The sequence below is a fragment of the Calliphora vicina genome, chromosome 4 (assembly GCF_958450345.1).
Source record: "Calliphora vicina chromosome 4, idCalVici1.1, whole genome shotgun sequence".
Taxonomy (NCBI): domain Eukaryota; kingdom Metazoa; phylum Arthropoda; class Insecta; order Diptera; family Calliphoridae; genus Calliphora; species Calliphora vicina.
Window position 1 is genome coordinate 107768083 of NC_088783.1, and position 12303 is coordinate 107780385.

Below are 12303 nucleotides of genomic sequence, written 5' to 3' on the forward strand. Positions count from 1 at the left end.
TTCATTATAACAATAAGTGACGTTTGTTGTCAATACAAAGTTGTCCAAGCAAAAGCACTAACAATTTTGTCATTACGAAGCAATAACTCTAATAAATAAAGGCTATACTTGATAATTTTTTATTTTGACAAGAATTTTAATCGTTTATCATGACAAAAATGTATCAAGTATAGCCATAGGGTTAGCAAATAGGTGGACATGCAATATCTAACATATATATAAATTTGAAATGGATATTTGTTATAGATTTAGTTTAATTAAATTCGTAATTTGTAAATAATTTTGCTTAACCCTTAAAAGCATAATTTTTACTTTTATTTTTCTATAAATTATCAAATATTTGGTTGATTTTTATTTATTATATTGAGTTTAGCTTTAGTTTGATTTAGAATTCGATTTTTCTGAATTAGAATCTGAATTAGTATCATCCTTATAATCGTCTAAAATTAATTGGAACTGGAATGTAGATAATTGGCAACAATATGCATTAAAGGGTTAATTTGGTAATTTCTAAATATTTTGAACTACTTGACGTATGATTAATTTTAATTTGTAGGCTGTTCTGCAGAAACCTTAATAACTTTAAAGTTATTATGGCAAATTTAAGCTTTTAAAAAAAAATTATTAGACAACAATCTTTGTGGTGAGAAACTATATAATTTGACTATATTCAACAGCAAATTTATATTGTAAAGACTAGAATTTGAAATTTAATGTAGAATTTATGGAGAAAAAAGTATTTTTGTTAAAATTTTTCTTATAATTCTTGCGGTAATAGAAAAATATGCTATATCCATTAAATGTATGATAAATGATTTATGATTAATATTAATTTGTAGGTTGTTTTGCAAAATCTGTATATATACAAGTGTATGTGTGTTTGTATGTTTGAAATAGACCGCTAAACGCTAAACCCGAATTGCTTGAAATTTTTACTGTATGTTGCTGTATATCTGGAAGCAACTATAGGCTGATTATACAAAGTTAATTTTTAAAATCAAATATCTAGGAAACTATAATTTTACATGAGCAATTCCACCATTTGTATAAATATTTGAGGCAAAAATAGTGGGTGTATCACAAAGAAAAAATTGTCACTTTTTAAGTTCCTTAGCGTAAATAAATATAAAAAGTGTTTATGTTGAATTTAGTTCATTTTAAAAAATGTAGTATTTTTACTACTATTTAAAAAATTTTCAAAATTTGCCAAAAAAATTTTATTCATAATAATTCTTAACAGAAAAATCTTTAAAAATTGATTTTAAGCAATTTGAAAACAATTAAAAAGGTAGTATTTTTAGTACTATTTTAAAAATGTAGATTTTCCAAAAAAAATGTCCACTTTTTAATTTTATTAGTATAAATAAATTTTTTCCACTTTTTAATTTTATTAGTATAAATAAATATAAAAGGTGTTTATGTGGAATTTTAGTTAATATTTAAAAAAGTAGTATTTTTACTACTATTTCAAAAATGTTAAAATTTTGCTAAACTATTATTATTCATAATAATTCTTAGCAGAAAAATCTTTAAAAAGTGATTTTTAACAATTTGAAAACAATTAAAAAGGTAGTATTTTTAGTACTATTTTAAAAATGTAGATTTTCCAAAAAAATTGCCACTTTTTAAGTTTATTAGTATAAATAAATATAAAAAGTGTTTATGTGGAATTTTAGTTTATATTTAAAAAAGTAGTATTTCTACTACTATTTCAAAAATGTTAAAATTTTGCCAAAATATTATTATTCATAATAATTCTTAGCAGAAAAATCTTTAAAAAGTGATTTTAAGCAATTTGAAAACAATTAAAAAAGGTATTATTTTTAGTACTATTTTAAAAATGTAGATTTTCCAAAAAAAATTGCCACTTTTTAAGTTTATTAGTATAAATAAATATAAAAAGAGTTTATGTTGAATTTTAGTTCATTTTAAAAAATGTAGTATTTTTACTACTATTTAAAAAAATGTTAAAATTTATTATTATTCATAATAATTCTTAGCATAAAAATCTTTAAAAAGTGATTTTAAGCAATTTGAGAACAATTAAAAAAGGTAGTATTTTTAGTACTATTTTAAAAATGTAGATTTTCCAAAAAAATTGCCACTTTTTAAGTTTATTAGTATAAATAAATATAAAAAGTGTTTATGTGGAATTTTAGTTTATATTTAAAAAAGTAGTATTTCTACTACTATTTAAAAAAATGTTAAAATTTTGCCAAAATATTATTATTCATAATAATTCTTAGCAGAAAAATCTTTAAAAAGTGATTTTAAGCAATTTGATAACAATTAAAAAAGGTAGTATTTTTAGTACTATTTTAAAAATGTAGATTTTCCAAAAAAAATTTTAATTTTTTAAGTTTATCAGTATAAATAAATATAAAAAGTGTTTATGTGGAATTTTAGTTAATATTTAAAAAAGTAGTATTTTTACTACTATTTAAAATATGTTCAAATTTTGCCAAAATATTATAATTCATTATAATTCTTAGCATAAAAATCTTTAAAAAAGTGATTTTTAACAATTTGAAAACAATAAAAAAGGTAGTATTTTTAGTACAATTTTAAAAATGTAGATTTTCCAAAAAAATTTGCCACTTTTTAAGTTTAGTAAAAATAAATATAAAAACTGTTTATGTTGAATTTTAGTTCATTTTAAAAAATGTACTATTTTTACTACTATTTAAAAAATGTTAAAATTTTGCCAAAATATTATTATTCATAATAATTCATAGCAGAAAAATCTTTAAAAAGTGATTTTAAACAATTTGAAAACAATTAAAAAAGGTAGTATTTTTAGTACTATTTTTAAAATGTAGATTTTCCAAAAAAAAATTGCCCCTCTTCAAGTTTATTAGTATAAATAAATATAAAAAGTGTTTATGTGGAATTTTAGTTAATATTTTAAAAAGGAGTATTTGTATTACTATTTAAAATTCAAAATTTTCCAAAAAGTTATTATTCATAATAATTCTTAGCAGACAAATATTTAAAAAGTGATTTTAAGCAAATTGAAAACAATTAAAAAATGTAGTATTTTTAGTACTATTTAAAAATGTAGATTTTCCAAAAAAATTGCCACTTTTTAAGTTTATTAGTATAAATAAATATAAAAAGTATTTATGTGGAATTTTAGTTAATATTTAAAAAAGTAGTATTTCTACTACTATTTCAAAAATGTTAAAATTTTGCCAAAATATTATTATTCATAATAATTCTTAGCAGAAAAATCTTTAAAAAGTGATTTTAAGCAATTTGAAAACTATTTAGGTAGTATTTTTAGTACTATTTTAAAAATGTAGATTTTCCAAAAAAAAATTCCACTTTTTAAGTTTATTAGTATAAATAAATATAAAAAGTGTTTATATGAATTTTAGTTAATATTTAAAAAGTAGTATTTTTACTACTATTTAAAAAATGTTAAAATTTTGCCAAAATATTATTATTCATAATAATTCATAGCATAAAATTCTTTAAAACAGTGATTTTTAACAATTTGAAAACAATTAAAAAGGTAGTATTTTTAGTACTATTTTTAAAATGTAGATTTTCCAAAAAAAAAAAAATGCCATTAAAAAAGGTAGTATTTTTAGTACTATTTTAAAAATGTAGATTTTCCAAAAAAAAATTCCACTTTTTAAGTTTATTAGTATAAATAAATATAAAAAGTGTTTATGTGGAATTTTAGTTCATTTTAAAAAATGTAGTATTTCTACTACTATTTAAAAAATGTTAAAATTTTGTCAAATTTTATATGATAGATAAAAATTACTTTAATACACTACGACTTTGTAATGACACTTACTGTAAATAAATTAATGAAAAATCTAATCGAGGCTACAATTATAACTGGAATGTATAAAGGGACAGATGTATGCCATTCGATATTAAGCGATTGCAGTTTCATATTATCCTAACATTCGTAATGACAACTGATAAAGCACTAGGTCAGTCTTTGCAAGTTTATGGACTAAATCTAGAAAATCCAAGCATGTTCGCGATAATTAGGATACGTGGCGTATGATTAATATTAATTGGCGGGTTGCTTAATGAAATTATTTACAACATTTTTACTATTTAAAAAACTGAATGTTTTTACGTGGATTTTAATTAAAAACTAATATTTTCTTAGCATTTACAGCATTCGGATATTGAAAAGTCATTGTATTTATATTTAATTCAAGTTCAGAATCAGAATCAAGTTAAGATTAAAGAAAATCCAGAAGTATAAGTTGTAGCTTATGTGGATTATGTGGTATAAATGATATCGAGGCTGGTTATGGATATGATATTGAAGATCATGAATGAAGTAAGATTTCTGCTCTTAAATTAATCTTCTGATTTCACAACGCTTTTTAATTTCTTCTAGAAGAGAAATGGAGATGAATTAACATGATAAAAGCATACACTGAAGTCCCTAATATGATCTGATTAGAAGGTTCAGATGAAGCTAGTATATTTCAGGCAGGAATATTTGGTGATCGGGATTGGCGTGTAAAGCATTTGGTATCTTTGTCAACATTCAGAAGGTACTTTTGTCACTGAAATTTTTCTAAGTCAGACAGTATAAGAAAGTGTTGTCCATGATAAGTCATTTATTTGAGTTTGTACTTTGTGTCAGTTTCTCTACAAAAATGAACTACTGCCAGACTAATGTCCGCTTTATAAAACTTAGGTGGGGTATCAATCGCAACATGATAACATAGTTATATCTGCAGAAATATAATAATATTACGGTTTTATCATTTCAATTACTGCACGAGATATTTTCTGGTCGTGTACTCTTTCATTTCGATGATTAGAAATTCGACACTGCATCAACGAAAGTGAGACACATTTTTTGCAAAATGGTCATGGTATCTTTCGATAAGATAGTGCCAGTATGTGTCAAAAAAGTCTAAGAGGTAATTTTCACTATATTGTATTCCATACATAACACTATCCTGTAAACTTTAAACAAAGATATGACATTGTAAAGAAAAATAACTATGTTGTCAGTTTAATTCAAATCTTGTACAAATTTTGGATAATTTTTATATATTTATTTCAAATTAGTACAACATTTTTGGCAGTTTAAGTATTAACATTTATGATATTTTGTTAGAAAACAGTTCAAATTTTCTTTTTTCTTAAAAATTTAATACAATTTAAAGTACAATTGTAAAAAAATAGTAACAGCAGGCGTATAATTAATATTAATACAGCTAATCTATATATATAAAAGAGTAACGTTACTGACTGACTGATTCATTATCGCACAGCCCAAACGGCTGAAGATAGAATCACGAAATTTTAACTGTGGGTTCCTCCCTCCCCAAAACGATGCAATAAGAAGGGATTTGTGGAAATTCGAACATTTAGGGGGTAAAAAAGGGTAAAAACGGGTAAATTCGGTAACCTTATATTTTCAAAACTAATAAAGATACAAAAAAACTTAAAATTGCATATTAGTCCATTTAAAAAATAAACTGACAGGTGTTTCGTACTTTTTCGAAATACGAAACATTTAGGGGAGAAAACGGGTAAAAACTGTATTTTGGTACTTTTTTTGCACTATATGTATCTTTTAAACCAATAAACATAGAAACAAATTTTAAATCGTATTCTTTAATTATCAAAAAATAAAAAATATAGGTTTGGTACTTTTTGGAAATTCGAACCCTTAAGGGATAAAAGTTGTGTTTATTTTTGGTACTTTTTCATAAAATATGTTTTTCTATAGACATACGAATATTTTATTATGATCTCCCACCACGATACAGAAATTTATTTGAATAAAATTTTACCAAAGCAATGGGGATAAAAAAGGTACCAAAAAGGGGATAAAATCGGGAAAATACATTTTATTTGAAATTATTAAGCCAATTTTGATAATTTTTTTAACATTGGTTCCTGGATTCATACAAAAATTAACTAACAGGGTGTTATTTGGAACTCGAGTGCCAAGGTGTATATTGGGCCAAATCCGGGTAAACAGTTTAGTACTTTTTTTAAAACATATTTTTTCTTGGGCACATTAACACAGATTTTAATATTTTGAGATATGTCTGTAGCATAAACAATTTTGGCAAAATGGAATATTTTTAAAGTTGGAACTTGAGGGGTGTTCGAGGAAGAAAAGGGAAATTGGTACTTTTCTCCTAATGGTACTTTTTTAATATTTTAAATTATTTCACTTATCGACAATAAAGTAAGATAATTTGTATCGGAGTGAAGTTTGTGTTAGGCATAGGGTACAATATTTAGGTACCAAAATGTGAGAACTGAACTATATGTACTTTTTTATTCAGCTAATGGATTTTATATGACAATGGACTTAGAAACATGAAATTAAGCATATATGGTCCTAAGTGAGTGTGAATTTTAGGGGTAGACTTTTTGGTACTTTTTCTTTAATCAAACCATTCGATTGTAATTTCTTCACCAATGAACCTAGAAACATGAAATAAAGCTTACATGGGCCAGAGTGGGTGGGCATCTACAAGTGACTGCTTTTTGGTACTTTTTCTATATTATAATGGTACTTTTTGAATTTTCTATAATAATGGACCCAGAAATATGTAATTAAGCGTATATGGTCCTATGTGAGTGAAAATTCAAGCGGATACTTCATGGTACTTTTTCTTTATTATAATGGTACTTTTTTTAATTTTGTGTAACAATGGAATTAGAAACATGAAATTAATCATACATGGGTCTAAGTCAGTGAGAATTCTAGGGGGAGACTTTTTGGTACTTTTTCTCTATTCTCCATGAAATTAAGCTTATATGGGAGTGAGTGGGAAACCACAAGTGGGGGCTTTTTGGTACTTTTTATATATTCTAATAGTACTATTTGAATTTTCTGTAATAATGGACATAGAAATATGAAATTAGGCATTTACATTTAGATTCACAAAGGGAGACTTAATAGTACTATTTCATTCTTCTAATTGGGGTGGCGAAGCGCACAGGGTCAGCTAGTATTTCACATAATGCTGAATGTCGTGAAAACTATTGAGAGTATTATTGAGATTTTAAAAGATTTGTAAACTTCTACATTTAAGAGGTGTATAACCAAAATACTTTGCTATTTTTCTTCATTTATTAATACTTTTATGTGGTGTTTTGTTTATAAAATGATTTCAAATAAATTTTATATCGCATGTCAAATGAGTATTATTATTAAACCCATTTTAAAGTTCAAAATGGGATTAATAAACTTAATAACACAATGCAACACGAACAAAATAACCATATACGCACACCACTACGTGATAAAAGATCAAAAAAAATCCCATGTCTCCCAGTTTTGCCAAAAGTCATGCACTTTTTTTCATGGGCCCCCAAATATTTGGGACCTCGGTGTCATTTTTCCAAAAAAGTTATCATTTTCTTTGCCTCATATCTTGCCAACAGTTCGGAAATTTTATTTAATCTCTGTGGCAAAGTTGTAGCCCTTGTCATAAAGAACAAAAATTGTGAACATATAAAATCAAAAAACTTCATCTTCAATCGCAAAAATTACACACAGTGTATTATAAAAGGTCCAGGTTATGATGGCATTATTAAATCATTGCCCAAAAAAGGCGCGATCTTCCTAACCACATTATTTAACTGCGTTTTAAGACTGAATCATTTTTCATTTGTTTTTTAGGTAAACAAAAAATTTTGTTTTTCCAAAGTGGATTCTTTAATTTTTAGAATTCTTTTTTAAATTTTTTTTTTTTAAATTTTAAAATTTTATTTGTTTTTTAAAATAAAATTTTTTTTTTAAATTTTTGTTTTTTAATTTTTCTTTTAAATTTAAATTTTAAATATTTTTTTTTAAATTTTAAATTTTTTTTTTAAATTTTAAAATTTTTTAATTTTTTTTAAAATTAAAAACATTAATACAATTTTTTGGAATTGTTTTTTAATTTTTTTTTAAATTTTAAAAAGTTTTTATTTGTTTTTTTAATTTTAAAAAGTTTTTATTTGTTTTTTAATTTTTAGCGAAAAAAACTTTTTGTAAAAAAAAAATTCGGGTTAAAAAATATTTTTTCCGATTTTGACCTATTGTAGATCCAACTTACTATACGTCATTGCAAAGGTCTTTGAAATATCTATTATTAGATATCCATATTGCCTATATTAATGACTTAGTAATCCAGATATAGGTCAAAAATCGAGGTTGTCCTGGATTTTTCCTTATATCTCAGCCATTTGTGGACCGATTTTCTCCACTTTAAAGTGCAACCGAGCCGGAAGAAAGTTGTGGGCTTCGGAAAGTTGATTTCAATAGACAGACTGGATCCTTGTAGATCGACTCCGCTATCTATAAGGATCCAGAATATATATACTTTATTGGGTCGGAAAATTATATTACGGAAATTGCAATCGGAATGACAAATTTATATATTCTTTTCTCACGAAGGTGAAAGGTATAATAGAAAAAATTAAAATTTTTCCAAAATCTAAACTTTTATTGGAAAATTGGATTAAGAGTTTTTTGTGTCACTAAGTGGAATGGGAGTGGGATATTGTGCTGTTTTTATTTAACAAATTTTACCTTAAATTGTTTTAAATATTTTTATACTTTATTTAGCTAAATTAATTTAACAATTCCCATAAATTTAAATATTTACATAATTTCTTATTAAAACATACTATTTCGTGAAAAATTAATTTCTATTTAAAATGTTTAGCATACTTTATGGAGTTAATTATAAATATAGAACGTTGCTAGTAGCCTCTAAATTAAATAAATGTTGGTTGCAGTAATTAGAAAAAAATGTGAAATAATTTATGTACAACATTTTTTGTGTTTGTTATTTCGTTATTTATTTATGAGCTGCTATTGTTTGTGTTGCTTTTTTTGTTTTGTTTTAAATACAATATAAATTATTAAAGTTGCTGTTTTGTTGCTCCATATGCTGCCATTCACATACATTAACAATTAGTTTTGTGTAATATTTAATTACCCACCACCAACAACAGCAGCAGCAGAAATATTCCCTTTACAACAACAGGAACATTAACAATTACAACAACTACAAACTTTAGCAATAATTTATGTTACGGTTAATAAAGGAAAAATTTCAAGCTAACAAGAAAAAAAAATAATCAAATTTCATTTCGTAGTTGTATAAAATGAAACTAAATTTTTGCAAACTCATTTACAGGAACGTAGTACATACACAAATAAATACTGCTGCTTAAATATGTATGTATGTGGGTATTTATATAGGTTCTACGAGGCTCGAAAAGTTCTTGGCCTAACAGTGAATAAAACAATTTCTGGAATTTAGATTAACACATCAATCTATTGAAATAACTAATCTTCAACTTTTCGATACCATTAAAAAAGGATGTTTTAATTCTTTATTACCGAAAAATCTTAGGGAATTAGACTTTTACAGGATTTGAAACTACTAGGGCGCAGTCCACATGAACACTGTGATGGTAACATGTCTTGAAATGTAAGGAACTAATTTGTACCATAATCAAGTTGCACTAAACCTATAAATGAGTTCAAAGACTTTTTAATCCTTGTAAGTATTTTATATTATAGTTGTAATGATGTTAGTTGAACGTATGTCGTCATATGAAACTTCCGTTTTCGTAATTTTAATCCCAACTTCCCAAAGCACTTAAATAACACTCATAATAACTAGTGAGGTGAAGCTGCAGTAGCAACAAAAACAATAGCACATATTACAAAATTTAACTTATTTATATATTTAATTAATTTGTTCAAAATATAAAATTTTACCAAAAAATTTAATTTGTTGAAAAAAAAATTTAAGTTTTGCATTGAAATTTTTCCACCTTTTACTTATTCAAAACTGAGTTCTTATAATATATTTCATACATTAATGTGTAAGCTTTACAAATATGTTGGATTTTTTAAATTCTATATAATAGTTTTCAATTTATAACATATTTAGTAAAAAAAGTCATTAATTAATATTAATCATACGTACAGTGGGCTTGACTGTAAGCAAAATGAAAATACTTAAATAACTTGAAAGGTACTAAAGTAAATAGCACAATGTTTGGGTTATATATAAAGGAAGAGTTAGGCTTTTAAAATAATGCTTTAAAAGATGTTAGAATTATATATACAGTGAGTTACAGAGTGCCAAAGTAGAGTTTTTAAAACTAATAACATTAAAGATAATTTCAATGGTTTTATATTTTCAAATACCTTAAATGAGAAGAAATGATTTGAGGTATTGAATTTTGTTTTATTAAATCTAAGATCTCTGCTTTTTAAAGTGAATTTATAAAAACCTGCATATTTCTGTGTTTGTGGTGAAATATTTACACTTTTTAAGCATTTTAAACAGAGTTCTTATAACATATAAAAATGTTGTTAGCTTTTTAAAGCTAACAGAGTTCATCTTTGAATGAACTCGGTGCGCACAATGAATTCACCTGGCCATGATGGCCATGCTGGCAATGAACGTGCTGATTGTCTGGCCAATAGGGGATCCCGACGCTTGTTTATAGGCCCTGAATTGTTCTTTGGCATCCCACGTGGATACACTATGGACATATTCGTTCTTGAGTTGAATCGGAATTTGCCCGATTTTGGGGTAATTTTTCAGGACAGAAACAGTCTAAACGGTTCATTATTCTTTCCAAACGTAGATCTCAACTGTTGCTATAGCTAGGTAAGGGTCACTCGAGAATACATATTGGATTATTCACCGGACACTGTGGTTTAAGGTTTCACAAAATTTAGTTTAGGTAATGTAGAGTGCAACTATTCTGTGCAAATGCCCAATACTGGCAAGGTGCAGAACTAAATGGGTCGCAGGGCCTCTATATATCCACGGGAAATGTAATTGATCTCTCATCAAATAGAATAAATCTGTTATGATGAACAATTTAAGTCGGTACAAACATCCTATGCGTCCTCTGTAATAATAGTAATAAAATCAAGTAATTAATTTATATTAATCACACGAGTTTGATTGGAAACAACAGGGGAATATTTAAATAAATTCAAAAGTACAAAATATATATAGAAGACCAACTAAGATTTTAGAATTATGTTTTAAGATATTGTAAGTTAAAATTTTCCAAAATTTAAGGAAATGTCTCTATTTAAAGTCTTAAAATATTTTGCTATCTACAATTAAATTGTATTTTTTAAAACATTTCACTTTTTGAAATATTTATTTAAAAATATAAATTTCACTAAATTTTTTTTTCAAAAAATTCGTGTTTGTCATGATTTTTTTTCTTTTTTTAATTACTTAAAATTCATTTGTTACAAAATATTTGGTGCATTATCTTGTTAGCTTTTAAAATGTGTTTAATTTTTTCAGTTTCCTATAATAGTTTACAATTTGTAACACATTTAGTAAAAAAAGTCAGTAATTAATATTAATCATACGTACAGTGGATTTGAAAGAAAGCAAAATGGGGAAACTTAAATAACATCAAAACTACAAAAGCGATTTATACAAATTTTGAAATATACATAGAAGAGGGACAAAGCTTTTAGAATAATGTATTAATAAGTGTTAGAATTATATGCAGAGGGATTTACAGTGTGGCAAAATCTTATAAAATTGAAGTTAGTTTGAAAGAGTTTTTGTTTTGAAAATTCCTTAAATAAAAAGTAGAGTATTGTTTAAAAAGAGTCAAGTATGAATCTATTGTAGGGATTCAGCGTTTTTAAATATGTACCACAAAAAATTCTTGGGTTTTCTGGAATGAAATGTGGCAGATTTTACTACTAAAAAGACATAGATGAGTTAAAAGGCCTTATTCATAATCAATTTTTAAATAGAGGAAATGTCTGTATTAAAAGTATTAACATATTTTGTTAGCTATAATTAAAGCTTATTTTTGTTAAATATTTAACTTCTTGAAATATTAATTTATTAGTTAAATTAAAAAGTTTATAAAATTTTTTTTTTAAAAATTTGTGTTTGTCATGAATTTTTTTTAAATTTTTACTTATTTATACTAATGTGTTATTAAAAAGTTGGTGTATAATCTTGTTAGCTTTTAAAATATGTTTTTAATTTTTAGTTTTCTATAAAATTTTTCAATTTGTAACACATTTAGTAAAAAAGTCCTTAATTAATATTAATCATACGTACAGTGGATTTAAATGAAAGCAAAATGGGGAAACTTAAATAACATCAAAACTACTAAAGCTATTAGTACAAATTTTGGAATATATATAGAAAAGGAGCAGAGCTTTTACAATAATGTCTTAGTAAGTATTAGAGAATATATGCAGAGGGTTTTACAGTATGCCAAAATCGTATAAAATTAAATTTAGTTTGAAATAGTTTATGTTTTTAAATTCCTTAAATAAAA